Raw genomic sequence first — 27,604 nt, forward strand, 5'->3', positions numbered from 1 at the left:
TTTTTTTTTAACTGCCCATGCCAATATGAAGGTGAAGTACCATATGCGAACTAGGCCCGGTCCAACCCAAGGGGCAGTACAGCAAGATTTGCTAGGCAGGAGCCGCTCCAGATGTGTTTCAGCCTCCCTGACATCATCTGTACCGAGCCTGGGTCTCGGAAAGCACAGAACCTGCTTATGGGCATTCCTGTCCTACCAGCAGACGACCATTGCACATTTTGGGAGTGTTCGCTGTAGCACAGCAGCCTAAAAGTATGCAACGCCAGTTACAAGCTGGTGACATAATGCACAAAAAAGTCTTCCAGATGCAACTTTGGTTTCCAGCGTATGCATCAAATAAAGTTAAAGAAATCTCGTCATTGAAAGAGAAACTGTGGGTACTGTGTTTGCTTTTCTTTAAATACAATGAACTTCCAGGCACCCTGCTAAGAAAGTATCAGTCGCACCCCACAAGCATTAACGTAGGGTCATTTTGCTAGCAGGAACAGAAGAATTTGCATTTAGCTCAAATCCTTCTCCTACATGAGTCCTAATAAATCCCTTCCATTTAGCTGGTTGTTTTTCTTGGGACACCGTACCCAACCGCACAGAAAACGTAACAATATGTTGTACTGCTAGACTCTGCATTGAACTTTCTCCCACATGACAACGCTGTCTCCATATTCGTCTTCTGCCGTCTGTGATTAGTACATGGTGCTCCCAAACCTGACCCGACTGTGAAGGTTTGCCTTTGTCACTATGGATGCAGCATAATATCTGAACAACTTTAATAAATGTCATCTACATAGAATCCCTTTCCCAGACGACTAGCAATCCCCAGAACTACAATGCTCGCATCATCTTTCGTCTGTCAATTTAACCCCCAGCCTTGGAAGGCTTGCACATGCTACCAGTCAAGGAAAAGTTAATTTTCAAACGGTGCGCCTTGTTTACAAGGCACTGCACAGAAGGGCCACATATTACTATACCAAAGTGTTCAGTCCCTGTAGGCCGTCACAATCAACTCTCCTGTTCCCTAGGAGATGTTGCCATGCTTAAGGCTCGAACCTCTAGAATCCCATCCATCTAGCCTGCAGGTTTAAATATGCTTTACTGGTCTCTTAGGAGGGCATGAATCACACCGGTTCATTTTTGTAAACAACCTGAGTTTGAATGCACAAAGACCCTCACCACTAAGAACTAAACCATAAGCTGTCCCTCACCGCTTCCAGGAAAAGCTCTGAAAAGTCGAAAGCGTTCTATTTTTATAAATAGATTTTATTTTTCACGAGCACAACGATTACTCATTTTACAGATAGGAGTAGATTGGTCCAGGTTTTAAATGTGTACTGTACAATGTATTTTTTTCACCACCTCTGCGCCTCACCCAAATTCAATTCAAAATAATCTTTATTTCTTTCTATTTTGCTTCCCCCATAGGCTTGGCCGCAGCCAGTATCTACCTGCCTTCCCTGTAGAAAGCATTCTAAAAGTTCTTGCAACCATGTTCTCTCCTCTGGCGCAGATACTCCCTATTGAGTAGGATAATAAAATAAATGGCAGATCAGTCTCGACATTAGATGCCCCCATGAAAACCAATATGCATTTGTATGATGTTTAAAGGTCTTGACCCAGAATCACACTGATTTATAGAAATGTTTTAGTTCAATAGCACCTTGCAGGTATAAGATTGCGCATCTACTAAGATGTGGTATGTGTGTCAGCATGTCAAAATTTGATACACCTGGAGCAGTTATTTATGTTGTTGGTCTTTGAAGATAGCCGGAATAAGCTTGTAATTAATGCAATTAACGTGTTCATGTGTGCATCAGTATTATTGGCGTCAGTTCTGTCTAATAAGAACTTCAATTATTACGATTCACTTGTATGGGCATGGAGATCTCTATTGACATCCTATCAGCCAATCAGAATGTTTAGAGTGCATTCAGTAACTACTGGCATTGATTGCATCCTGAACCTTTTTTCTTCAGAATCAGACTGGGAAACAGTGCAAATTCCAGGCATGATTTTTTTCAATACGACACGTCCTCTCTGGCAGGACTTTTTTTTTGGCTTCAACATGCTATTTAACACACTTTTACTTTTTAAATGACACCTAGTTCATGCTTATGTTAAACCTGTTCCAGTTCAAACAAGTTGCAATAAAATGCTAAACTTATAAAGGCAAACATGTTATTTAAATACTACAAAATAAAACTACACTTACTTTACCAACTCATTTTTCCATTTACTTTTATCACTCTCAAAAGTACAAAGCTTTACTTCTCCACCAAAACTCCAAACCTCCAGAGGGGTCATTATTACTTTCGGATAATGGCCCTTCACCAACTTAACTCTGTGTTGGGTCATTACCCTGTGATAATGACCCCTGCCTTAGTCTAGCCTTGATGGGGGTGTTTAAGAAGAAATTGATCACCACTCTTTTCTTCTAGCCCCAATAAAAAAAAACATTTCACTGATCCTACATGATTATATTTCTCCTTAGGTCTGCTCCATGTTGTCCTGTTCTTTGTATGTTAGTCAGTGCCCGTAAGCCTTTGGGTACCAGGAGCGCTTTACAAATATACAAACAAACATATAAGGCTATATGAGTACATGGAAATTGGTATTTATCTCCTCTCAGCCAATCAGAATGCAGTCAATAACTACTGGTATTGACTGCATTCTGACTTCAAAAACAGACAGGGAAACAATAGTACAATTATTTATTTTTTAAATTTGTAAAGTGCACTACAGCCCAGGGGCATTGAGGCGCTGTTGCAAGAAAATGTCTTAGTTATAGGTACGGAGGCTTTGCAAAAGGTTACAGATAGCAAAGGCTTTACAGAAGGATGAGGAGCACCAAGTGCCTGGTTAGTTGTATTTTACAAATAGCAAATTGGCATAGAGCAGCAGAGGGAAATACAGACATGCGGGCAATTTATACAAACAACATGGTTTTGATAGCTTTCCAGAAGGCTGTGTGCAAGTCAATGTTCCTCAGATGCGGTGGTAGGGAGTTCCAAGCGGTCGCAGCAATGACAGGGAAGCTAGATCCCTCCTGCACGGGTCCTCAGGGTTTTAGGAATAGTGATTCGGTTTGTGTAGGCAGTTCTGGTGGGTCTGTCCAAGCTGGGTTTGGTGAATGTCTGTGGTAGGTAGGGGGGGGGGCAGTGTTATGGAGACATTATTGTGTGAGGGCAAGGGTTTTGAAAATGATGCGTTCCTTCATGGGGAGCAAGTGGACTAGTTTTCTGGTTGCTGAGATATGTTCCCTTTTAGAGATGTCGGTGGCAGCCCTGAGCAAGTTGTTTTAGATTGTCTAGAGTATTCTGATGTTTTTGAAGGTAGTGCCTGCAAGGAGAGCATTGCAGTAATCCAGTCGTGACCCAATTATTGCTCTTGCAATGGTGAGACAGTTCTGCTTGGACAGGAACGGTCTGGCTGCATTAAGCAATTCAGAGTGGTAAGCCGCAGCAGACGCTATGGCATTAACCTGTCTGATCATTGGGAGGTGTGGCTACAGAGCCATGAGGTAGGCTGTGAATCTGAGAGCTCTCGCCGATCCCGACTGATCTGGGGAAATATCGTTCTCATAGGAGGCGGTGACATACCATACTCAAAGCATGCAAGTGAATAAGCCAGGCGCAATGTATGCTTAAATTTGGAGGGATATTCAGAACAGCCTGGAAATACGAGCCGGAGAAGTGGAGGGACGCTTAGAAGACAAGAAGGCAAAATGGCGGGCACTCCGTTACAAACAGCAGAGCCAGTGAGCCGCAGCAAAGCGAAACTGCAAGAGCGTGTGAGCTAAGTCGCGGACCGGGCTGGATGAGCACTTGTCTGGCGGGGAAGGAACTGCCAAATGATCCCAAGCCGAAGACTGGTGTGTCCATATGAAACCGACGAATGCCGGTACCCCAGCAGAGCCCTGAGTGCAGGTAGCTATATTGTAGCAAGGCGGTAAGGACAGATACCGCTGATTGTTAACAGCAGGACCGAACGCTGTGAGCCCAATAACAAAAGAGGGCAAGCCCGGTCGGCAGTACGAGACGCACAACATCGGCAGAGAGGTAGCCCCGAGGCAACAGAGAGTCAGCACAATTATTAATTAAGTTCTGAGTTCTATGGAGGGCTGCCAGCTCACCGACACACAGTGGGGATGGCAGTTACATTGTAGCAGTGAGCGTGGGAACATTCAGGAACGAAAGAAGCACACAGACGTAAACTCAGATGGCCGTGAGATATGGGCTCACACACGGTGAATAGAGCAGCACTAGCCACCTCGTGATATTCGCTAACGCAGGCTCAGATGTGCGGGCGGCGCTGCTGAATAGAGGGAACAAACTGTCCGTAAAGCGGGTAGCTGGCACTCACCCACGGGAGTTCTAAGAAGTGCACAACACTGTATGGATGAACACGAAGGTCGGCTGGTCCCGCGGGGGAAGCGAAAGGAGCCCCTTGGTGGCTGCACCATCAGTTGGGAGGCAAAGACCCGCTTGCAGATAGGGGAGACCCTGGAGCTGCAGAGCAGACAACAGCACAAACCGTTCAATAACAGATTAACATTTGGTATGCAGAACACTGGATACTTAACACTGAATATTTAAAACAGCCTGGCTCATGTATAGGGTGAGAGCTTAAGGAACTAGAGTCTTCACAAGCCACAGCCTGTCTTGTTGCCGGACCAGCACAGCCGCACAGGAGAGGGGATGCGAGCATGAACAGAGGGAAGTGGGAACAGACATATGAGAGAGGCAAGCAAAGGCGGCACAAATATGTTGATACTGGCACACAAAAGAGCACACAGGGCGGGTCATTGAGACATACAGACTTGCTGGCTCCAAGGAGAAATTGGTTCCATAGCCTTGGAAGCCACCCCCAAATATTGACCCCTCTGGACTGCACAACACAGACGAACCGGACATAAGGGGCTGGCCTTAGAACGATGGCGCACATAGGATAAGCCCATAATGGGAGACTGAGGCCTGTATTTTAGATACTAGAGGCAAACAGAGGCGTAAAAGCAATGGTGGGAATACGAAGTAGGACACCCCATACTGCGCACCACGCAGTCAGTAGCCCACTGGTGGACAAGGTTGCAGTGTAAAGCTGGGCACCGCGAAACACCGGACATAATGTATTCTGTCAGCCGAAGCGGAGGGACCACTCCTGGCATTGATATGGCCTCCAAGCTGACTAAAGTTAAGGGGAAGCAGTCAACGATAGAGGAGTTTGCCAGATCACCGCAAACAACGGAGGTTGTCAAGAACAAGGGCCAGCACACGCAGGGCGAAGTGGCCCCGGTGCAAAGTGATCAGCAGATCCTGGAAGCGATCGCAGACCTGGAGACATCATGGGAGACTAAGCTTGATGTTGCAATGGCGGAACATAAGACCTCGCTAGAATTTAAGATGGACGTTGTAAAGGCAGTTGTCAGTTTGCTGCGTGAGAGCGCTGGCGGAACGTACAAGCGGTCTGGAGAAGGAGGTGAAGGCTAATACGGCCACTTGCTCGGTGAACGCCACAGAAGTGCATACGCTGCGACAGCAAGTGCGCAACTTGAAGAACGGGGCGGAAGAAGCGGAAGAACGTGTGCGCAGAAACAATATACAAATTGTGGGGCTCCCGGAGGGGGAAGAAGGATCGGACCCGACCAACTATGTCGAGACCCTGCTGCTACAGGAAATCAAGGGAGGAGCCCTCACCCAGCGGTTTGCAGTGGAGAGAGCACATTGAGCCCAGGTCAGGAAGCCGCCACGGGAGCCCCCCACGGCTGGTTATCGCCAAAATATTGAATTATAAGGACAGAGAGAAGATCTTGGAGCACTTCCGAAAAGGGGGAACAATAAGTAGAGTGCCTGCGTCCATCACGGCATACCCGGATTACACCTTCTTGGTACAGAAGCGACGATTGAACTATGGGGGGATCAAAAGGAGGTTGCGTGAAGCGGGTTACAGGTACATGCTGATGTACCCAGCAAAACTGAAGGTGTTGCATAAGAACAAGGCCCTGTTTTTTGAGACTCCAGAGGACGCAGCAGAGTGGTGGGACGCCACAGAGCTGTTCGGCAGGAGCGGATGACCAGGCGGAGAGCGGAACGGATAAGTGACCCTGTACTTTCTCAGGCTGTAATGCTGTATAGGACTTGACTTTGGGACTTGAATATAATACAGCATATAATGAGATTGGGGAGAGAGGTTATGCAAGGACGAGGAGGGATGCAAACCAAGCGATATACTGTTACCTCAATGCGGGAGACACAGATGCTGCATTAGATCAGCAGCAGCGGGAGACACCCTACCACCCCCCACAGCTACTTTAGTTGGGATACAGGTAGTACAGCATCCTCTTGCTGGGCTCCAAGTAGCGGTATCACTGAGAAAGGGGCTAGATGCAGGATAGCCTTAGATCCAGTGATGGAGCTGGGCGAAAGTTGGTTTTGGCTGGGGAGGGAGTTGGGGTGGGAGTTTGGGTATTTCAAGTTGGGGGAAGCGAAAAGGTTAGGGGAGTTAAGGGGAGAAGGGAGTTTGGGGAAGTTGGGGAGAGAGGGGGAAGTTGAGGTAGTTGGAGGAGGCAGACGTTGGGGCGTTGAAAGGTGTTGGATTAAGGGACAGTTTGGGAGGGACAAGGAGGGGGAGAGAGTGGAGGTGGGGGAGGGGCGAGCGGGCCCAGGGACAGGGAGGGGGAGAGAGTGGAGGTGGGAGAGGGGGGAGCGGGCCCACACAAGCCGCGAGCAAAGAGGAGGGTGGGAACGGAAGCGGGCGGAGTGGGAATCAGATAGGATGGGAGACCTGAAGATAGTGACCTTGAACGTCAGGGGACTAAATAATTACATTAAACGAAATAAGGTTATGATGTACCTGAAGAGGCAGAAAATAGATGTAGCTCTGTTACAGGAAAGCCACCTGGCGAAAGAGAAGCAAGAAGTGATAGCTAAGAAATAGAAAGGTACTACCCTAGTGGCAGCTTACTGGGCATATGCCAGAGGGGTTATTACATGGATAGCGCCACATGTCCTGTTTAAGTTGTTACAGTCCACCATAGGTACTGATGGAAGGATGGTATTAATAAGAGGGATGGTGGAAGATAAGGAAGTGAGTATCATTAACATTTATGCTCCAAATCAAGATACTACTGGTTATTTCAAAAACCTATATACGAAGGTTTGCCCATACATGGATGGGGCAGTTATTTGGGAAGGCGACTTTAATTGTACCCTAGACACGTGACTAGACAGATCGGATGATAAAATTGGGAGGCCCACCCCAGTAGCGAAAGCATTGTGATATGATATAAGGCATTGATAACGCGCCTATACACAAGTGTTTCAAGGCGCGACGAGGCAAGGGAGGGGGAACAAAGGGAAGACATTCAACAATCTTACTAGGCCAGGTGTCATTCAGATTGCACAAGTGCACCCTACTGAATGATTTTCAGTTAGTGGATGTATGGCGGATGCATCGCCCTCAGGGTCGGGAATACTCGTACTACTCCGCTTCACAAAACTTGTATACCAGGTTAGATTATATATTTACGGGAACAGAGCTAGCCGGGAAAATGACGCAAGCGGAATACAAGGCCATGGTCCATTCAGACCATGCGCCGTTGATTGTGACATGGCAGCATTCGACGCCTAGAGTGAGGATTCCGACGTAGAGGCTGAGGGCCGAAGCATTGAAAGATACACTGTTCAGGGAAGATCTGAGAACGGAAATAAAGGAATATTTTAAACATAATACTGGCAGCGTAGAATCAGCTGGGACACTGTGGGAAGCATTTGGGAGCCGCAATGTCAAAATCAAAAGGTTTACAGGGTGGCATAATACGGGAATTGCAGATGGCAGAGAGCCAAGTGGAAGCTAACATGCGAGAGAGTACAAGAACCCCTGAGGAGGCTGAAACTACACGCTAATTGCAGCAGAAGTGTAGGGACCACTGGGAGAGACTATGTAATCTGAACTCTAAAAAGTATGTGGAGAAACAGCATGCGGAAGGGGATAAACCGGGGGAGGCTTCTTGCCTTGTTGTACAGAAGTGAACACCCCAGACACCCGATAAGAGAAGTGACAGTAGGGGATGGCCAGACACGGGATACCCAAGAGGGGGTGAATGATTGTTTCCTTGAATATTACCAGAAATTGTATGCAGAAGTGATCGAGAGGGAGGAGATAGATATACAGGAAGCATCAATAGAGATTACTCTTCCCAAACTTGAAGCGACAGAAAGAGAACATTTGCAGGCTCCAATTACAATTGAGGAGCTAGAATATGTGATCAAGCTCTTAGCCACCAGCAAAGCCCCAGGAGCAGATGGACTCCCAAGCGAGTTTTATAAAACATATAGTACAGACCTACTCCCCCCTCTGCTGGTGATGCTGAATGAAGCATTTAAAGTGGGTACATTGCCGGAGTCCCTCAGGGAGGTGATCATTATCCCGCTCCTTAAACCCAATAAACGGAGCACGGACTGCGGGTCTTATAGACTGCTCTCTATGCTCAATCAGGATAGTAAAATGCTCACAGCAGTGATGGTGAATAGGCTAAGACCAGTTAAAAATAAACTCGGATCAGACCGGGTATGTCCCATGTAGGAATATCTCTGATAATCTTAGAAGACTCCATCATATCATAGAACGGACAGAAGGAAGCTCCCAGAAGATAGCAATAATTTCACTGGATGCGGTGAAAGCCTTCGGCTCGGTTAAGGGGCCATGGCGGTTTTGAAGGAGTATGACATTGGGCCTGCTTACTTGAAGTGGGTGCAATTGCTATATAGCAAACCAATGGCACAAGTAAGGACGGGAGCGACCATATCAGAACAATGGCAACTGGCTGGGAAGGGGCACAAGGCAGGGTTGCCCATGGTCCCAAATGCTTTTTATTTTAGCGTTAAAGCCCTTAGCGGCATACTTAAGGCAGCAATACTTAGTAATCAACATTAAGGGTGGGCAACACCTGATATCGCTGTACGCAGATAACATGCTGCTATACCTGAAGTATCCAGAGGAAAACCTAGAATATATCCTGGAGTTTATGGAGAGGTTTGCACTGCTGTCCGGCATAACAGTTAATCCCAAAAAGTCAAGCATATTCCCTCTAGGCAGATATGTAGGAATGCTGCAACACGATCTGCCTGTACTACAAATAAATTGGGAAACTAAGAAGTTTAGATATCTCGGAGTCGATATATATCACAAAGTCGAAGAAGAACATGAACAGAAAACAGAGAGGGCAGTGACTAAAATCAAGAACAGCATGGCTTTTTGGGCCAATCTATCCCTGACCATGATGGGGAGGGCAGCACTGCTGAAGATGGTGGTGTTACCTAGGCTGTTACACTACTTCGGGAACATACCGTATATGATACTCAAATGATTCTTCGCCAAGGTACATGGCATGTGTAGAGGGTTCACATTGCATAATTCTAGGAATCAAATAGCGCTATGGAAGCTTCAAAACCCGTATGAACAAGGGGGTATTAGACTGCCCAACTTTGAGGGTATGCTATGTGGCTAGTCAACTACAATATGTGACGAAGTGGCTATCAGGCGATTCTACGTCGGAGTCGAAATTGTTGCGAGCCGAATGCGTCCCCTGTTTTTTGAACGAGTGGATGTGGGTGTTGGAAGCACAGCAGAGAGGAGGGACGAGATTACTGGACCTAGGGGGGAAAATGTGGCGGAGAGCCTGCCAGCTGCTTGGGAACCCGCACCCGTGTTCCCCACGGATGCCGTTAGTGGCACTAGAGGGAGTAGATGGGCAAATGAGAGAGCACATAAAGAGACAATGGGAACCGCACGGATTGGCAACCTTGGGGGATGTCTGGCAGGAGGGGAAGGCAATAGAGTTTAATACACTGGTGGATGACTCCGGACTACATCGAGGACAATACATCACATACGTTAGGTTGCTGAATGTATAAGAGGTATATGGCCTGGAATTGTACGGACCCTACAGCCTCAGGCCGCCGTAGAAACATTATATGATGTGTCTGAAGGGGGCCATGAGGTCTCCCAGATATGAGCTGCTGATGTCTAAAGTGGGGAAGGAGGTGGTCCAGACGAGCCGGGACTGGGACGAGGAGGTGGGAGAGGCAATGGAGGATGGGTTATGGATTAGAGCACAGGGGTATCACAAAAAAGTATCAAACGCAAGGTTGCAACAGATTCATTTGTATATCGCCCATAGAACATATCTGACCCCTAAGAAGATAGCAAACTTTAAAGATGCTGGGACACAGATATGCCCGAAATGCAGGGAGGCGAACGCAGGGATGGTACACATGTTCTGGGCATGCCCTGAAATAATGAGATTCTGGAGCGAGGTGGCCCACCTCTTGAAAGAGAAAGATATAAAGCTGGATGTAAACTCCCCGTGAGCATGCATGCTGGGGAGGATACTGGCTAAATGTAAGAGAGCAATAGGCTGAAAAGCAAACAGGAGGCTGAGTGCTGAAAATACAACTTGACACTGTATATTGAATCAATGTGATATTCGTTGTTGAACTGTAAGGTGCACAGGTTGGAATCAATAAAAATTGTTTACAAAAAAAACAAAAACCTGTCTGATCATTGTGAGGTTAGAGTCCATGTAAACCCCCAAGGATTTGACTGCTTGGGAGACCGGTATTTGCGTGTTATCGATTGTTCAAGAGCTGTACTTTCCTTTGAGTTTCTTTAAGGTAGTGAGTGATCCAATAATTAAAAGTTCCGTTTTTTCACCGTTTAGGCAAAGCCAATTTTCTGCCATCCAGGTTTGAATTTTGGAATAGATGGAGTTCAGAGTCTCTCTGTCAGACTCTTATTCGCCAGAGAGGAGGATGAGGACCTGCAAGTCATCAGCATAGTTTGTGTATGTGATGCCTAACGCGTCGAGGAAGTTGATTAGAGGCCTCATGAACAAGTTGTAGATGGTGGGAGAGATGCAGGAGCCCTGTGGGACTCTGCATTTAATCAGTTTGGGGCTGGCGCAGGCTTGGTCCGAGAAGACTTTCATAACTCTACCCTGAAGAAAGGATGTGATCCAGGCTGTGGCGTTGGTGGAAAAGTTAGCAACGGAGGAAAGATGATGGTAAAGGGTCTTATGGTCCACCAAATCAAAGGCCGCCTATAGGTCGAGGAGCAGGTGCTGGCATGCCTGCATCTCTGAAATAATCGGTTTGGTTTTTAAGCTCTAATAGTGTGGTTTCGGTCCTGTGGTCAGGGCGGAAGCCTGATTGGCGGAGACCCAGAAGGTTATTAGCCACAAGGAATTTTTGGACCTGCAGGTATGCTGCTTTGTCGAGGAGCTTTAGGAGAAAAGGAATAGTGGTAATAGGTCTGTAGTTCTCCGGGATGGTAGGGTCGAGCGCTGGTTTTTTGAGAAACGAGCGCACCCAGGCTTCTTTGAGGCAAGTTGGGACATGGCCTGACTTGAAGGGGGCATTAATGAAGGCCGTGAGAAATGGGGTGAGGGTGGAGGCACATTCTTTGGTGAGCTGTGCGGGACAGGCCTCACCTTTGCATTTGGAGGGTTTGATAGATTTAAGGAGAGCGATGACTTCAATTTCATTCATTTCCTTGAAGGAAATGTAAGGGGAGTCACATTTGGTGTTGCAGTAGAGGTTGGAAATGTGTTAATGTGTTGTTTGAGGGCTTATTGGTGGCCAATAATTTTGTTTTGGAGGATATTTAGTTTGTCATGCAAGGCATCCTGATAATGATACACCATTCTTTGTTTTTGGTGGTGGATGGCGGGGTGGGGGCGGGTGATTCTAGTTCTCTGAAAATGGCAAAGATCTCTTTAGTGTCTGACTTTGCGTTTGCTATCCTGGTGTTGAACGAGTTGGCCTTGGATTTGATAATGGCAGCTTTATAATCTCTGGAAATGCTCTTGAATGCTAATTTAGTGGAGTCACATGGCTTTGCTAACCAGGTGGAGTGAGCTGCTCTTTTTCTAGTGCGCATCTAAAGAAGTTCGGGGGAGAACCAGGAGTATGTGTGTTTGGTGCGCTTAGCTTTCCTAAGGGTGAGAGGGGCAATGGTGTCAACTGCTTGGTTGACGATGTTGTAGGTGGAGGCAAGGTTGTCCGGGTCACTGGAGAAAGGGGGCTGTAGGGGTAGGGTAAAAGTCTTTCCTTGGTGAGCTGGCAGGAGCTCCTAGTGGCAGCAGGGGGGAGTGGAGTCACTTGCAAGGGTGACCCCTTGGCTGGGTTGAGATCGAAGCAAATACAGTGGTGGTCTGACCAGGGGATGCGTGAGATGACTGTGATTGTAGGGGGGCAGTTATGGTGGGCGACCCAGTCAAGGATGCAGCCTTTGATGTGGGTGGGCTCCTTGACTGCCTGTTTGAAAACTAAGGTGGATAGGGCTTTGTTAAGGGTGGCAGCATGAGAGTCGGAAGGGTCGTGTAGCTCTAGGTTAAGATCTCCCAGGAGGATAGCTTTGGTAGTATTTTTTAGATTTTCAGAGATGGCGTGTAAGAGGACATCTTGGAAATCCGTGGCTGACCCAGGTTGAGGGCAATAGTGCAGTTAGGGGAAGGGTTGATTTTAAGGAGCATGTAGTCACTGTTGAAGCAGAGTGCTCATTGCACTTTTCTGATTGGAATGGACTCTTTAGCTATGACCGCTACCTCTCCGCCCTTATGTATGGGACGATCTTGCCTAGAGATGATGTAGCCCTGAGGGAGGGCAAGGGCTGGGCCAGCTGCTTCATGCAGACAAGTTTCACTAATGACAAGGTTACGGCTGATGATGAAATCATGAATGTCCAGTGCATGTGGAGGTATCGACCGGGCGTTGATGAGAGCGCAGGGTTACAAGATTTAGAGAGGTGGGGTGGGGTGTGGTGTGGTGTGGTGTGGGAGGGGAGGGGAGGGGAGGGGAGGGGAGAGGAGGGGAGGGGACGCATTAGCGGCAGCTGGTGGTATACCAAGGGCACATCCTGTGCCAGAGTCCTTGACGCACATGGTTGTAATGGTAATGGCAGGAGCTGGTGGTGACAAGGGGGCAATCGGAGTACTGGGTTCAAAAATCATATTGGCAGGAGTGGAGGTGGCAACAACTGACGTGTGTTAGGGAGAATTCTCTCTTTAGGCTGAATTTCCTAACGTAGTGAGTCCCCCAGCAGCTTTGCTGGATTCCTGGAGTTTGTTTTTTCCTCCTGCCAAGAGTGAGACTCTCTTTCTCCCACTCTTGGACATGATTTATGGTGTTCCTTTGACTGTTAATGTGTTTTATGGGCCATGGGGTCCTTTACTCCATAGGGTCTCATGTGTTTTTACTATGTGTGTTACACAGCACCCTCCGTGCAGTAACACAGGGGTGTCATAGTGACACCCCACCATAGACTCCATATCCTGGGACTGACTACTGTATCCCAGGGCATGTAAAGTCACCATTGGCTTTACTAGTCCCAAAGTATTAATAGAAACCAGTACAAACCAGCATATTGTGGACGTACTGGTCGGGGCAATTCGATTGCCCCGGGGTCTGTTAGTCGAGGGGGCACGTCTCCGTCCCCCCTGATCGAGTTTTGGCTGGTGGCAGTGGAAACTACTTTTTATATTCGACCGCAAATATTTTCCTATGGGATTTTCCCATTGTTCGAGGCTCCAACTTTAATTATTTAATTCTCATAGCCTCGAACATACCGCCGGTTTATTTAATTAATATTAATTCGCCGGTTGGTATTTTTTGCCAGGACTCGATTCAAAAATGGCGTTTGTGTTCTCTTCTGTGACTCCAACCCAAGTCGAGCCCTTTGTTCCACTTTTTGGCGGGCTTCTCCACAGAAGCCTCCAAAAGTGGTGCCACTCTGTCTGGGTACCACAGAGGGTGTGGGAGGGGGTTTAGGCACCCTGGAATGAGTTACCTTGGTAACTCAAGTCGCTCTCTTGTGTGATTGGCCCAAGTGGTGAGCCGGCCGGCTCACCACTTAGCATGTTTGATTGACAGCTAGGCTGAGTGAATGGGGGTATTCTGCATAAAAGCAGGGCTTTGGGGACTGGAACTTCAGAAGTCGCCACAGGACCTGAGAATCCGACGAGGGAGAAGCTGAGCCGACCTACCACGACGGCACCACCGGTGGAGCCCTGCGGAACCGACTCACCACTTCCCGACGATAGAGAATATCTCCCGGCTGGAGAGGCTTCTTCCCCTGACTGATGGGCACAACCAGTTTTACCTTCTTTCTTCGCACCGCAGACCGGTTTGTGGTCGAACTGCCCGTGCCAAGCACCCCGGCGGCCGGATAGCCACTCGCCACTGAACCGCGAATCAACGGACCGCTCCTTGTACCTGAGAAACTCTGCGGCTGGTTTCTTCCCTGGCGGTGCAACGGACTCCTGTCTTCCTCCACGACGAGATCTTCTCTTCCCCCGGACAAAGCACTGACTTGCATCCGCTGCCAGGAACAACTGCCCCCGCTGGAGTATTCTCACCACTTAAGGTTCCGTGTCCGCCAGGCCTCCCTTTCTAAAGATTGCTACAAGGTAATAATAACCCCTTAACCTTCTGGACTGGGCTGGCCGCCTTGACCCTCTAACTGGTCCCTTTCTTTGGTCCAACTCCTTTTTGAACCGTTACAAGACTTTTGTGCACTGCAACCGTGTGACCTTGGACACCTTTCGTTTCATCCTCTTAAAGTGGATCCGGCCTATTGAACTCTAACTTCACGGTTTTACTTTGCCTTCCTCTCTTGTTATGTTCTTGTAAAAGTGTTGGGATCTGTTTCACTTTTTCTCTGTTTTTCTCTCCCTTTTAAAAACAAACTATTAGAGTGCCATCTACGTTAAGCGCTCACCGCTGTCTGAAAATAAGTGGGGCTTAACTTAAGACTTGTCTAATATTCTTTTAAGGGAGTGTATATCTTTTAGTGACCGTGTTTTTGAATTGCTTACTATTAGTGCCTGTGTGTTTTTCTAGATGTGGTTTTAAATAAATAACTATATCTCTTTTACACCAAGCCCTGGTCAGCGTTTACTTGTTCTGTTGTGTTCTCTTGACCTATTGTGAATACTCTGTATAAAGCCTAACTCTTCTTGAGGGAGGTCTGACTGCTCAGCCACAGCTACCAAGTGAATCTGTGTGGTGCAGACTGCTACCAAGTGGGTTAACTGCCAAACACCTATAGTCTTAAATCTTTTGCAGTGGTCCCAGAGGGAACTGCACAGGTTTCTGCCTAACAACGTTGTAGTGACAACATTAGTAATCTAGTCAGCAATGGTATTAATCGGAACAATGGTAGGCACACCTAAATTGGCAGTATCAGAGGTTGCAAAATTACATATAGTGATAAGAGTACTTGGAGGTGCTGCACGGGCTGGGGTCTCATTGCTTCCGAAGAAGCTCAGGCAGCGACCAGGGGGAAAGCCACCCCAACCAGAGCAAGATGGCCGTGGGAGGAAGTACGCCGGCGCCAGCCTTGACCAGAGACAACCTAAAGGATATACTTCAACAGATCAAGGCAATCCGGACTGACATTCAGGCCTCAATCTGCGATCTCATGGGCTGCGTGGACAAGCTGGAAGATAAAATGGACAGGATGGAATATAATCTTTTGCAGGTGGATCTCCTAGATGTGAAATATGAGGCAGGCCTGGCGGACTTGGAGGTGAGGGAGGAGGAAACCCTCCTGAAGTTAATAGGGATCGTCTGAACAATCTACGCTCCCTTGGTGTCAGAGAACAGAAGGGAGAATCAGCGGCGGAGGTGGAAAGGAATGTGCAAGGTCTGATTAACCAGCTTTTTGCCCTGGAAGGTGGGAAGGAGGTACAACTGGAAAGGGCACACAGAGGCGGCAATGGAGGTCCTGTAAAAGACTAAGCGTCTTCGGAGTTTCCAGTACAAGGTAGATAAAATCAGGGTCTTCCAGGACTAGTCAGGACTTATCTTGTCCCGCCGAAGAGACTGATGCCCTCTCACGCAGTGGTTGACTGAAAGGGGCATTAGATACCGCTGGTCCTTTCCATTTGCCTAGTCATTTGAGAAGGGGGAGGCGGACTATCGGATGACCAGCCGCCAGGAGGCACACCAGGTTCTCCAGGTCCTCAAGGAGAAGACTCAAACGAAGGCCCGGAATATTATATTAGGTGGAGGGCATTGGGGTGGGCAGCAGAGAGTTGGAATTGGGCCTTTATGCAGATTATGTATTGTTGCGTCTAGTGAATCCCATCAGCTCTGTCCCTGCCGCCCTCGCAATAATGGAGTATGGGTGGTTTTTGGGCTTTAAGGTTAACAAAGAAAAGTCTGTGATCTTTCGTTTGCCGCGGATGACTGTAGGGATGTCGAGGCACTTGGGCTGCTGGGACTGCAAATACAGCTGGACAGCATTAAATATCTGGGAGTCACCATTGTTTAACCAAGGGAGGATTTGGGTTGTGCCAACTATCCCCCTCTCTTTGACAATTTGCTGAGATGGCTTCCTGTGGTAAGGGACAGCTGTCGTGGATGGGGAGGCTCAATGTGATGAAGATGAATTTCCTCCCAAGAGTCATGTACTGTCGGGTGACCAGCGGCCAGGAGGCACACCAGGTTCTCAAGGACCTCAAGGAGAAGACTCAAACGAAGGCCCGGAAGTGACAGTGAATGTACCGGTTGAGCAGTGTGGGCCAGAGCTTCCGCAGAGCATAAAGATGCCAGGTGGCAGGAAGAAACCTGGTGACTCTTTATGAAGGAAAGGGGTCAGCCCAGCAGTGGCAGGCCAGAAGGCAAAGTCATGTATGAGAGATGAGTGTAGGGGGGATAACCAAGATGGAGGGCAAGGCAAGCAATTGCCCCTGCTGGCCCATCATATGGTGGGCGTCTTGGAAGGGTGTTCATACTCTGTTCGAATGTTGGTGGGGGCATTGAAGGGGTTGTGGGGCTGTTGGAAGGGGGGTTAGAGTGAATATACTGACAGAAATTGTAACACTGCAATTGGTAAGGTGGTTGGGCCGGGAGTCTAAGTGCCCAGATGGTGCACATTAAGGGTGGGGCTGTGCCAAGTTTCTCAGGTTGGGGACACTGAATGTTAAAGGTTTGAATTCACCCACCAAGCGCTCACTGCTGGGAAGGGAAATTCGGGATTTGTGATCTTGACGTGCTGTTGGTGCAAGAGACACATCTGCTTCAGGGGGAGGAGAGACGTAGCCCAGGGGCTTACGTTGGTCAGGCCTTCTGGGCTCCGGGCCTTCCAAGAGGGGGGGTGTGGGCATCGTCCTGAATCGGAGAACGCGGCTCGCCAATCCGCTGGTTTGGAGGAAGGCCGATGGGAGGGCTTTAATGATCTCTGTGTTCCTGGAGGGTGTACAACTAATGTTTGCATCGGTGTACTGCCCCCACACAGGACAGATGCAGTTCCTACGGGAAGGCATGTGGGAGATACTCAGCCGAGCGGTGGGCCTATTGCTACTGGGGGGACTTCAAAATGTGGGCAGATTGTGCAGTGGATCATAGTGGGGGGCAGGTCCCTGCGGGTGGTGGGGCTGGACAGGTGGATGGGGGATTCACAGGGTATATGTTGGACTAGGCGCTGGTAGACGAATGGACGGAATGTCATCCCGCGGAAAAGGGACTATACTTTTTTTCTCCCCTGTCCATGGATCCCGTACAAAGATAGATTACTGGTACATGTACCAGCGACACATCAATAGGGTCATCACAAGCGATCATTCACCTGTCAGTTGGTCGGACCATGATATGGTGGACATGGGTATAGCATTGACGGGTCTGATGCCCCAGGAATCATTATGGCGGTGTTACGACGCTCTGTTGAAGGCCGCTGTCTTTGCGAGAGAAATGCAGGCGGCGATTGAGGAATTCTTTCGTTTTAACAACACGGGGGAGGTAGAGTTGGGCATGACATGGGATGCTGCCAAGGCGACATGGAGGGTCCTCATTATTCGAGAGGGCGCAGCCAAAAAGTGAGTAAGGACCCTACAGGCTGAAAAACAGGGGACAGATTTGTGAGTTAGAGAGGTCAGAAGGCAAGGGTGAAGGGGGGAAAAGGAGGACCAGGGGTAAGCGAGAGAGAAACATCAGGAGTTGGGAACTTGGAGGTAGGGAAGGTGATTGCCAGCCTGCAATTTCTGAAACAAAAGTATTAGGAGAAGGGGGATAAGGCTGACGCCCTATTGGCTGCCTGTCTTTGGGGTCAGCGGGCAGAGAGGTGGGTACCTGGGGTTCGTGACTCAGAAGGGCAGTTACACTCACTTGCGGGGGAGTTGGCGCAGGAGTTTGCCACGTTCTACGAACACCTATATAGGGCAGGGGGGGGCGATGATGAGATGAGGAATTGCCTAGCTATCTGGAGGAGGTGTCCTTGCCAAATCTCCAAAGTAGCGAGAATACGGAAAGGGATATTACCCAGGAGGAAGTGTTGAGGGCAATTGGTGGGCATAAGCTGGGGAAGGCCCCTGGGGATGATGGGTACACAGTTGGGTTCTACAAGACCTTTGCAGGGTTGATCGCCCCACACTTGGTGAAATTATTTAATCATATCCTGACCACGGGGCGGGCCCCCCCTGGAAGTCATATCCTGAACACGGGATAAGGTCATACCGAAGGCGGCCAGAGACTCTGAATGTTGCAAGTCCTACCATCCCATTTCCCTACTTAAGGCGGACGCTAAAATCTTCACCCAAGTGCTTGCCACATGGAGGGTCTCTTGCCAAAATTAATCCACTCGGATCAGGTGGGGTTTATTCAGGGTAGACAGGGGGATGACTGTGATGCTGGAAATGGATTGGATGGACAGGGCCTCCATGTCCTTGTCCTGTAGTCCTTTTTTCATGTATGTTCTGTGTTATTTTCTGCACAAGAGTCCATGTGGGACTCCTGGCAGTGCAGCTCTTCCTCTTTTTGGTTTGGTGATGAGTCCCCTGGGATACCCTTATGACACACATGGGTGGGGGTACAACCCTGCACTCCTAGTGTATGTTTTTGGGCAACTGTGTGTGGCCCACAGAGAAGGGTATGGGCTGGCGGCAGCTCCATGCTGAATTTGACAGGTGCTCCGAGTATCCTCATTTTGTACAGGTCCTGCCATTGGAATCAATTTATTCCTGATAGCAGACAAGATGGCCCCTATGGCCTCTTGCTTTGCTTTCTATTGCCTGTTAGCTTGTTTTCCCAAAGTCCTGGGAAGCCCTGACTCTGTCCCTTCCGCTGACTGGCTGTTGGATGGAAGTTCCATATATGGGACTGTGGGGAAGTCCAGGCCAGACTGGCTGGAGCCTTCCCAGTGACTGTATGTTGTGGGTACACCTTTGGGGTGGTGCCTGGGTGAATAGAGTCTGTGACCAATATACATTTCATGTTATGGGTGTCTGGTTTCTGGTGTGTGACACAATGACTGAGACAGCCCTGCCCGAAACTGGTATGAATACAGTGTGAAGTGCTGAATGGCTGAGTGCTTGTCCCAATCCACATTCCTTGTTTGTTTGTTTTGTTTATTTATTTATAGTACGCACCACACCCGGAGGTATCTGGGCGCATTACAAGAATATTCATATTCATGGTTAAAACTGGGCAGTGTACACGTTAATTACACAAAAGGCATCTTACATACATAAGGATACACCACTTGTGAGTGTCTAGATGGAGCAGAATGGCCTGAATGCACTGTGAGCCTGATTGGCTGCCTGCCTGCTGATTGCCCTTCTAAATGATTGGCTGCCTGAGCCTGGTTCAGCAGTGTGAATGAGAGACCGAACAGTATATCTGGGGAACTCTCACTTACTGGAATTGTTCAGAAGCTGAAGTCGAAACTTGATGCTTATTCTTGAAGCCGAGCCGGAAGAAGGTGGTTAACTGCTGTTTACCTTTGACGCAATCTAAAAGCTGCTGTGCCTTCAAGGAACTGATCCAAGAGAGGACCTGGCTAGGAGACCTCTTCCCGAGCTATGAGGGACCATCGTGCACAGCTAACCTTCACCAAGGCTCCCTGGAAGTCAGTCTTAAAAGACTGTCGACTGGAGACGGGGACCGCCAAGGATTCTGAAGAGAAGAGCCCGGACATTCCATCCACCGTAGTCGATCAGGGTTCGGAGGATCACCGTAACTGCTGGAAGCCCATCGAAGCCGTGTTGCCCAGAAGCGGGGACAGCTTGATGTTGTGCCTCTGACGACCGGAGCCGCAGCGCTCCATTGCCTAAGAACACTTTGAATCAAGGACTCCCTTGCTCGTCACCATCGACTGGTTTTGTCCTGCTGAAGAAGGTCATGGTCGCTGACGAACCGAGGAGAATGGGTTACCCACCTCCTGAAGTCCCCAGAGACGTCGAAGACCCGATGCCCTTGCTGGGCCTACGTTCTTCGTTGACTCTTTGCAGCAACAAACTATCGTCGTCGAGGTGCACCGCACGCCTCATCTTTGCAGACGTCCACGACCGATCGTCGACGAGCACCGCAAGGGCTGAAGCTGCTGCCTCAACGACATTTGTTCACCCTTTTCTTCGAGGAATCTCGACGATCCGTGGCTCCTTCCTTAAAGGAAGTTCACTCAAGAAGGATCCTTCGACAACCCGTCGTAGAACTCTGCTAAACCACGTACATTGGGGGTAGTAGAATATTTGTAGAAGAAAATTAGACTCTGCTAAACAATATATGGACTGGGCTTGTCAGTATATCGTTATTTACAGGTTGCCCAAGTTGGGGGTAATCCTCACACAGAACTGTGCCTAGGGGTAGGGGCCCAGTATTCTGCCAACCTTTTGCTATTGATTTGTATGCCATTTGAAACTGTCAGCAGTTGGTGCATTTTAATGGAGTCAGAGTAATTGTGGTACCACATAGAAATTGTACATTTATCATTACAGTATTGCCTGAGCACAAAGTGTGCTATTATATGTGTATATAACTTGAACCTTATTCATATAAAGAACTGTGTTATCACTAACGGTGTGTGGACATTCCTTTGTGGGGGATTGGGGTTACACTGTACTTAAGAACCAGCCTGCATCACCTCTGAGAGCTTCAGCCTTGATTGCTCGTCCAACGTTACCATATAGAGAATCTTGGCTAGGGTGCTATGCGCTTCTACTCATATAGGGAGCAGGAGTACAGATACCCCCTCCAGTCTTTACACTGATACCCTGCTTAAGACATTGCATCTGATGGAGGCCTCAGCGAGGAGGTAGGGAACCCGGTGCTGGTAGCCCTTGATGCAGAGAAGGCTTTCGATCGGGTGGTCTGGAGTTTTCTGTAAGGGGTTTTGCAGAAGTTTGAGTTTAGGGATACGAGCACTCTGTGTAGCCCCGGTGGCACAGGTGATTGTTATTGGGTGGCTGTCGAGGTCCTTCGAGTTGCTGAGGGGGACGAGGCAGGGGTGCCCTCTTTCGCCTCTTATTTGCAATCACGATGGAGGTGCTTACTGAGCGGTTAAGGATGGCCCCGTAGGTGGAGGGCACTGGGGTGGGCAGCAGAGAGTTGGAATTGGGCCTTTATGCAGATTACGTATTGTTGCATCTAGTGAATCCCATCAGCTCTGTCCCTGCCGCCCTCGCAATAATGGAGGCGTATGGGCAGTTTTCGGGCTTTAAGGTTAACAAAGGTCTGTGATCTTTCCCTTTGCCGTGTATGACTGTAGGGATGTCGAGGCACTTGGGCCCCTGGGACTGCAAATACAGCTGGACGGCATTAAATATCTGGGGTCACCATTGTTAAACCAGGGGAGGATTTGGGTCGTGCCAACTATCCCCCTCTCTTTGACAATTTGCTGAGATGGCTTCCTGGGGTAAGGGACAGCTGTCGTGGATGGGGAGGCTCAATGCGATAAATATGAATTTCCGCCCAAGAGTACTGTACCTGTTTCAAAGGCTGCCGGTCCGTGCCCCAGAGGCGCTCCTGACAAGCAAAATCATGGGTCTTAAGGTTCCTCTGGATGAAACAGAAACCCAGAGTGGGATATGAGACATTAATCTTGCCGAAGGACCATGGAGGTGTGGGGCGCTCTATAGGGCAGCGCAACTTGGGGCAATGGTTCCACATCTGAGAGAGGATCCTGGGAGGCAGTGGGTATACCTGGAAAGTCAACATCTGCTCCCAGCAACGGTTGGGGAATGGCTCTGGGTCCCTAGGGGGAGGCTCCCGAGGAAAATTCGAGCACACCCATTCCTTGGGGTCTACTGGGAGGTGCAGAGCATGGGAGGAAGAACATGTGGGGTCACCACCTGGCCCTCCCCGATGAGCCATTTTTGGCCTCACCCCGGTAAGGGGTGCTATACCAGAGGTTACGAGGTACCGGGCATGGTTTGAGGGATGAAAGTAATTCATTAGCATTCAAGATTTTGGAAGAGGCCCTCGACATAGGTAAATTACCAGAGCTCATGTACCTTATATTAAAGGGTATCTTTACAACAGAAAAGTGGCTGGATTTGATTTGAAGGGAATCTCACACCAGTGGAGAAGGTCCTAGATGGGCACACAGAAATGAAAGGCCTCATTTCACGTCTCTATGGGGCTCTATTAGAATCAAGAGGGGATCCAGTTCAGGGACTCCGTAGGAGGTGAGAACGGGACCTGGGTATGGAATTGGATGAAAACTTCTGGCGACAGATGTGCAGGAGAGCTTTCAAGACCTCGATATCTTGCCAATGCAAGCTCCTTGGCCTGAAACTACTGCACCACTGGCAGTACGACCCGGCACGTCTCTCTACGATGCATTCCATGTTGAACCTGCAATGCTGGCACGGTTATGGTAACATGGCAGACTACTGGCACATGTGGTGGGGCTGCCCAGGGGTACAGGTGTACTGGGCAGAGGTCCTGGGTTGGATTAAGGATGCAGGTGGTGGGGGGAGCTCAGGCTTGATCCCATGCTAGTGCTTTTTGGTCTTGAGAGACGGGAGGATCGATGACATGTACCCCATCATTGTTAAATTTTCTCCTCCTGGCGGGTCGTGCCAGCTATTGGAAGAGGGCGACTCTCCCAACTTTGAAAGAGTGGAGCAAGCCAGAAAGGGACTTCTACTTGATGGAAAAGATCACAGCAGCAGTTCATGGAGGAAGTGTAACCATAGAAATTGAATAATTTGTAATATTTTTTGGTGAGGTGGTATATGGGAGACGACTTTTATAGCAAAGCCTGGCCCGGGTAGTCGATAGACAATGGATGCACAATACAAAATACATTATGCTGAGACTTGTGTTCTTGAAACCACACAAATTGATAGATTTGTTTGTAATGTTAAAAACCCAGATACGCGGTTCACTCTGGGGGGAGGGGAGGGTGGAGGGAGGAATATCAGGGGAAAATGTCATGGCATCAGGATTGTTGGCAGAGGGTCTGTCCCTCGTGTTGAAGTGTGTTAACGAATGTTTGACCGTGCTTAAAAATGTATAAAATTCAATTTAAAAAAAGAAGAAATAGATCGAGGATAATGAGAGGGAGATTAGAGTCAAGATTTGAGAGCATGTCTTCACGAGTGTTCAGGAGAGCAGTTTCCGTGCTTCTGCCAGCTCTGAAGCCAAACTGGTGGTCATGGAGGCAACCAACAGATTCAGTATGTAGATTAAGCTCGGAGATGCCCGGCTTTTCTAAGAGTTTGCCCAGAAATGGAGTCACTGCAACATCTTATTTAGCACACCAAGACAGCTAAAATATGGGAAAAGGCTTTCACTTTCTTATAGATAAACGATTTACTTTTACACAACCCCTAATGCATGCTCATGTTAATCCTGCTCCATTTTAACCAAGTTTGCAATTGAATCAAGAGGGGATCCAGTTCAGGGACTCAGGGAATGAAGAAAAGCTTGTTAGATAAATTCTACAAATTAAAACCACATTTAATTTACTAAATCAGTTTGTCGATTCACTTGCTCATTATTAAACTAAAATTTTTTACTTCAGGACCAAAGCTCCAAAACATGTATTGTTACTATCATTGTGTGCCGATGTGGACCTTGAGAGGGGTCATTGCTTGATAACCACCCCTCCCTCGGTCTGTAGGGCTTTGGTAACATTATGCAGCTCCTATTGCCTCGATAAATTACTTTTAGAAAATTGACATTTTATTGACAAAATTAAAACAGACTAGTTACCGGGTAAATTGTACAACTGCCTTGTAATAGCCCTTTGCCGTACATCATTAGTGAGTATCACTGAACTCGGTATTTACATCAAATACCTTTTATGTTCACACTGTGAAATGGAGTAGGTAATGCTGTATTGTTCCATAATGGTGTATTCAAAGAATACATTTTGATAGAAACTGCTCCTGGTGTTCTTATCTGAACCAAAGCATGTGGCACCGTAACTTTACTTTTCTTAAGGTTTTTGCTCATTTTAAGTGTCAGTGGCAATGAAGCAAACATCTAAACATGGTCTATGGGTTCTGCATGAAACCACAGCTTTTATTAGTCTGTTGCCTAAGGCTGCTTAGTATAATATAGTTGGTGGTCTTTCCAGCTGCTGCCTCGAAATGGAAAATTTAAAGGAAACTTCTGCAAAATAAAAACATTTTAATCCTATTTATTCTTTGGATAAATGGAAAAGGTCTAGTTCACCATTCATTCTTTGTATGCACTGGCTAGTAATGATTTGAAATGGAGCTTCAATAATTCAACACCTTGATCCAGGCGGACACCCACATATTCTACTCTAGTTTTTACAAATAAAGATGCATAGTTCTTTATGTTTAAAGTTAGAATTTCAGTCTCGGGGTGGATTTAAGACTTATGCAGACATTAAGCCAATTTTCCCACCACCAATTCACCTGTTTTACTTCTTTAATAGTGTCATCTGGGACACTGGTATGAATGATGCCTTCAGTGTATAGACATAGCTTTTTTCCTCCACCCCTTATCTGGATGATTGAATTATAGGATTATTTCTCCAGCATTGGATCTTTTATAGATTCACATGCTGTGAATATTGAATCCCTGGTTACCTATATTATAATGTATTTAATTAAGGAAAAATGTAGACACTTTAAGTGTCCATCCACATCGTGGTGGGTGCTTTTGGTCCCTACCAATGGGATGTCTAGTGTATAGCTCTGCCCCAGCAGCTTCCCCTCAGATTTCAACCATCTTCTTTGCTGTTAGGAATCCTCGTTGTTCATCTCTCCTAGAGAGAGAAATTCTTTCAACTTTCGAAAATTACCCACATGCTAGAAAATATCCAGATAATTTAGGGTTTTTACCCTAACACATGATGACAAAGCTGGAAACGCAGCCGTCTAAAAATAATTATTTAAGGCCTGTGGAACTTGCAGCCTAAAGAACGTTTATGAAGGGGACAGACACCTTGACTGCATATACTGCCTATACCCCAATCATTCATCGGAGGAGCGCGAAATGTGCCAGGGGTTTTCACAGAACCCTCAAGGACAGAAAGTGCTCCCTTATCTGCTGGCTAAACGAAGGTGCCTAAGAAGCAGGTTCCACAAGAAGTGTCAGAACTAAAACTCCTTCTGATAAGCATTCCCCTTCTTGCCACATGTCCAGGTCAGAAGAAAGACCTGTCAAAAGGCAAAAAACACTAGAGAAAACATCCCAAAAAGGTGAGCTCTCCAATACACCAAAGCAAGTGGCGAAGTCGGCGACTGGACAGAGCCACACAGTCCATTTGTCTTTGTTTCCCTCACAAAATACTTCAGTAGGCCCAAAGAGTACACAGTCCACCAGTACCAATCCATCATCGGGGGGGGGGGGGGGGTTGGGGCGATGGCAAAATCATCAACAACGAATAAAGCACTCGCAGCGGGAATTCGATGGTTGTCGGATCGTCCACTTAGAAAGGGCTCCAGTCAACGGACGAGGGAATTGCACAAGAGCCAGTCGTCTACAGCAGAGAGATCATCGACGAAACACAAACAAAAACACTAGTCATCGTCGAGATCTTAATCCTCTAGTAAGGAGAGGCACCGCTCCTCGTCAGGACATGAATAGTCGATGGCACACTCGTCGATGACAAAAATCATACAAAAAAAATAGTCATCCGGAGAAAAAGGCTCGACCAGTTTACTCAAAAAGTTCCAAGCCAAAGGATTCCATCCCGTCCACAGTGCAATCTGCACCCCTGACAGCGAATCACCCCATGTAACCTACAACACAACAGGTTCTGCAAGCAGTCTCATTCACCAGTTTCCATCTTTAGAGGAAGCTATAGATCCTCAAGAGATAGACCTTTGGGGTGTTCCTTAGAACCCGTTAGGTTATCACCCATCACATACTCAGAAATCATGCCAGAGGAAATCCTCCACATAAGATCACGTCAGATTTTGAGGCAGCAATCGACAACTCTCCAGTAAACACTGACTAAGACAACTGTGTCATGGTCCACCCACCAGATCATCGACACATAGACCCTAGTCTAGCACAAGGGGGAGAAGGAAGTATGCCAGAGCTACTGCCGGCCCTTTACCCTCACACAGGGCAAGCTGGACCCTCAACAGCACCTTTGGGACAGTCAGTAGGGGTGCCACCAACATACCGCTTAATAAACTTGCAATCGCTGCTGTCAAAGCACGTGTTGTCAACATTACAAAACCTTTTGGGACAACTCAATTCCAGCCACATAAGTCACCATCTCTGCCTAGACCTCCACCTCCACGCAGAGCAAGGCCACTGCAAGGTGACCAAGAAAAAGAGTTAATTGACAGACCCAGACACTGACCCTAGGGATACCAACTCCACCACAACACAATTGCAACATGGTGATGATACCTGGGGTATGGATCACCCAGACACACAAGGCAACCCAGCACAGCCGTCACCACCTAATGACATAGGGGCTTTTCACTCCATGCGGTATAAGCAATGTCAAGATTTTGGGTTGACACCGGCAGAAGAAAAAGACTGTTTTCTTTTTGACCACATGCGAAAGCGTTGCAAAGCTATGTTCTCCATACCTATTTTGGACCATGTTTGGCAGGAAGGGCTACGAACCCTAAAGCACCCCTTTACCGTACCAGGAATCAAGGGAAGACTGGATAATAAATTAAAGGCCCCCGATCCTACGCCAAAATGCCTCGCATCCCAGCCCTCGCCAGAATCGGTAGTCTCTGTAGCAGCCAGTCGAAAAGCACATTCACAAAAATGTGCCACCCCTCCAGAGAGTGAAAGAAGAAACCTAGATGCCTTCGGAAAGAAGGTTTTTACCATTGGGGCAACAACGGTCAAGGCTGCCCACCCCCTTGTCATTGTGGCCCGCTCTGATCGTGAAATGTGGCACAGCATGGCTCTCATCCTGGAGCATCGACCAGACGACCACTGGAAAGAACACCTGACTATCTTGCGTGAAGGCGAGGAAGCTTCTACCCACAGCATCCCCATCACAGTGGACCCCGCAGAAATAGGCTTCAAACAGATTAGTAATGGGGTGGCGTGTTTAGGAGACAGGGCTGATTGCGCTGTACAGACTTCAGACAAGAGGTACAACAAGTTATAGACATGCCCTTTCAAGGTGATGTCGTCTTTGGAGACAAAATAGATGAGGCCCTTAAAGACCAGCGCATTCCGAGACCACACAATCTCTGACCGCACTACAGGGGAGGACATTTCTGCACCCCTTTCAGGGATCCGCCGGACAATGTAGATTGTCCTCTACAAGAGGCTCCAAAGGTTACTCCAGAACCAGCTACTACTCCCAGGACTACAAGCGAAACTACCAGTCGTTCCAGCGTTCCAGGGACTACCGCCAGCCGCAGCAAAAAAGA

At 48.0% G+C, this 27,604-nt stretch overlaps 1 protein-coding gene across 1 annotated transcript in view; it reads left to right on the top strand.

Moving 5' to 3' along the window:
* Nucleotides 1-27,604, top strand: part of ACOX2 (acyl-CoA oxidase 2) — a 1,177,957-nt gene that overhangs the window by 1,058,700 nt on the left and 91,653 nt on the right. The window lies entirely within an intron of this gene.

Source organism: Ambystoma mexicanum, chromosome 2p (assembly GCF_040938575.1).
Source record: "Ambystoma mexicanum isolate Mex_15411 chromosome 2p, UKY_AmexF1_1, whole genome shotgun sequence".
In the NCBI taxonomy this organism is placed as follows: domain Eukaryota; kingdom Metazoa; phylum Chordata; class Amphibia; order Caudata; family Ambystomatidae; genus Ambystoma; species Ambystoma mexicanum.